At 50.2% G+C, this 2969-nt stretch overlaps 1 pseudogene; it reads left to right on the top strand.

Moving 5' to 3' along the window:
- The window catches only part of LOC105511376, an 8102-nt pseudogene that overhangs the window by 594 nt on the left and 4539 nt on the right, over window positions 1–2969 (top strand).

Here is a 2969-nt window from a genome sequence, read left to right as displayed (position 1 = left end):
CCCAGTCCCTGCCCTTGTCAAGCACCCCAGGGTGACTTTGGGCGGGTAACTCCTGGGGCTTCCCGCTGCATTACTGGGCCCTCATCTCCTGCTTCCCCAAGCTTGACCTCCCTGGGCTCTTTGGGCTTGCATCTCTAGGGACCTTTGTCCCCCAGCCCCAGGCCCTGCCCTCCGGAGTCATCCCCGGGTCATCCCCAGGTGACTTTGGGCTGGTGACTCCTGGGGCTCCCTGCTGCAGACTCTGCCCTCCCATCCTGCTGCCTCAAGGTCGACCTCCCTGGGCTCTTTGCACTGGCGTCTCCAAGGACCTGGGTCCCAACCTTGTGTTTCCCTCCCCCATAGTGGAGTGGTGACTAGGACATTACGCTGATGTGGTCCCTCCCCCTCACTAGGAGCAGTGGAATGTAGTGATGTCACAGTCTGCCTAGGAACTGTCATTACTGGAAGACTGGCCTTTGATCTTATGACCCAGTCCCCTAAGCGTTCTCACCCCATTTCTGGTTCCTCTGGTCACAACACAAATTTCCAGCTGAAAGGGGAATGGAGACTGTGGGACCTAGGAGCAAGAGGTTCCAGGCGGCCTCACTCCCTTAACATCGACGTTGACAGGGGGAAAAGCCTACACTTCCCCCATGAGCGCAAAACATTGACAGTATCTCTGGGTGACAATGAGAGAATTGGTTTGGTTTGGTTTTCTCCCAGGTTTCTACTTTCCAGAGAGAGATTTTAACATTTTGTTCTGAGTTCTCCACCTCATATTCTAATTCTCCATGGTTCTGGGACCAGACTGCCCTTCAGTCAGTGTTCTCTGAAGTGAGATTTGCTCATCTTCTGTGGAATAGATCTTGGGAAACTGAACTTGACAGCTTGAATCTTCCTCATATTATCTCAACCTGGTTTACCTTGAGTGCCACGGGATAAATATGGGACATCTTTCTGAAGCATCAGTTTCCCTTGATTCTCTTGAGATCAGGAGAAAAAACATTAATGTACTTAGGGATGGCAGTCACAGGTTTCCAAGAGTATATCAGACTTCTTTCTGAAATGAGGCTTGGGTTGTCCTCTTTCTGATAAATTCCCAGATTTCACAGAAAGGCTGCCTTCTGCCATGAGGACACATTGATATAAAAATTTGAGAGGTATTGGTGCACTTCTTCACACTAACAGCCAGGACACATTGATATAAAAATTTGAGAGGTACTGGTGCACTTCTTCACACTAACAGACATGTGAGGATGTATGACTCTAAATCACACGGCACAGAGTTCCTGCCTACTTAATGTTTACTTTTCTACCTCTGCCTCTGGTTTTGGTCCCAGGCAGCTGCTGATTCTTCTCAAAACCCCCGAGCTTGGAGTCAGAAGACTGATTTCAAAGTTCCAGTATCACCTTTTCCTTTCCTTTTTTTTTTCCTAGCCATGATATCAGTCCCTCTCAGTCACTAAATGATTGTGACAACACCTTGTACAGTTGTTGGTGTCATTAAATCAGAGGTGTATAAGAGTATTTTGTAAAAACTGTAAAGGAGGATGTGGCTGTAGGGGCTGATGGTTCCATGAGGATTACTGCTCTTCTTTCCCACAGTTAAAAGAATATTGGCAGAGAAACAGCCCTGTTTCCTTTGCTCCCAGCAGGAGCAAAGAAGAACAGGAAAACAAATGGCAGTAGCCCTGAGACAGCCACTTCTGGTGGTTGCCACTCACTTGGGGATGTGAGTCTTGGCTGACCAGGCTCCTAGGGACAGGGGGCCCAAGGGGCAGTAGAGGGTAATTGTTAAGACTGTGGATGGACTGTTGGGTACTAGTTAATAATTCTTGGTTTGAATCCTGCCTCTCCATCTGCTAGGGATATGATTTAGGGTGAATTGCTTGAGCTCTTTGGGCCTCTCTTTGCACATCTGTATAATAAAGGTGGTATTATTGTTTGACTTCCATTTGTGAGGTTTAAATGAGATTTGTTAGTGTTTTATGTTAATCCCTAGTACATGGCCTGCTTAAACACCCAGGACACCCAGGATATGGTCATTGCTGTTTGATTTTCCTCATCCCCAGTCTCAAGGGGAAGCCAGGACAATGAGAACAGCCACTTGCCATCAGGAGTCACTGAAAGGGCCCCAGGGTGGGATGGTGGGGAGATAAGAACCATGAGAGAAGTTGGTGTAAAGGAGTTATGGGACAAAGGGTCCAAGATAGGCAGAAAAGAAAATGTTGCCAGTTGATGGGGAAGAACGGAAGTCAGAGGGCTTAGACACTGAGGGGAACAGAACATCTCCATGTGCACTCTCATCTCTTGTAGTCAGCAACAGGTATCGACGGAGAGGGCCCTACGTCATCTGCACCCCTCAAGGATCTGGAGGTAAGAGGCTCTGGGTGGAGGTGCAGTGACCCTGCAGGCCAGCCCTCCAACCTCCTCCCACAGAGGGGACTGGGTGCCCCTCTGCCAGCTGAGACAGCCCACACACACCCCAGCCCTAATGATTGTTCTCTCTACCTCTCCCCCATTCCTCCTCCACCTCCTCTTCTCTACATGCACCTCAGAGCCTGTGCCAAGAAGAGCGAGTACCAGCAGCCCTGGACTCGAGGTCCGTAAAAATCAATCAACTGAATAGCATCATCAAATCGTTGGTAAGAGTCCAGTGGGGTCCCCTGATTCCAGGTTGCCAATCCCGGGCTCCAGTTTCCCTTTGGGGCCCTGAAGAAAGGGACTGGGGGTCCCTGGTGCCAAGTGCAAATAGGGAGCTGGGGCACCCTGACCTCACTTGGAGGGACCCAAGAGCATGCAGCGTGGCTGTTCTTTTGCTGCCCTCTTTGCTGACTCTCTCCTCTCCACACACCCCTGCTCTAGTCCTTGCTACACACGCCCTGGGGTTGTTGCCTCTCGGGGGAGTGCGAGCCTGACTGGTTGTCAGGGGCCCCGTATTTCTGCCATGACTCAGTCCCTAATTTGCTCTTTGATTCTGGACAAGTCGC

This window comes from Colobus angolensis, unplaced genomic scaffold (genome assembly GCF_000951035.1).
Source record: "Colobus angolensis palliatus isolate OR3802 unplaced genomic scaffold, Cang.pa_1.0 Scaffold102, whole genome shotgun sequence".
NCBI classification, from domain to species: Eukaryota; Metazoa; Chordata; class Mammalia; order Primates; family Cercopithecidae; genus Colobus; species Colobus angolensis.
This window is presented reverse-complemented; position numbering and strand designations above follow the sequence as displayed.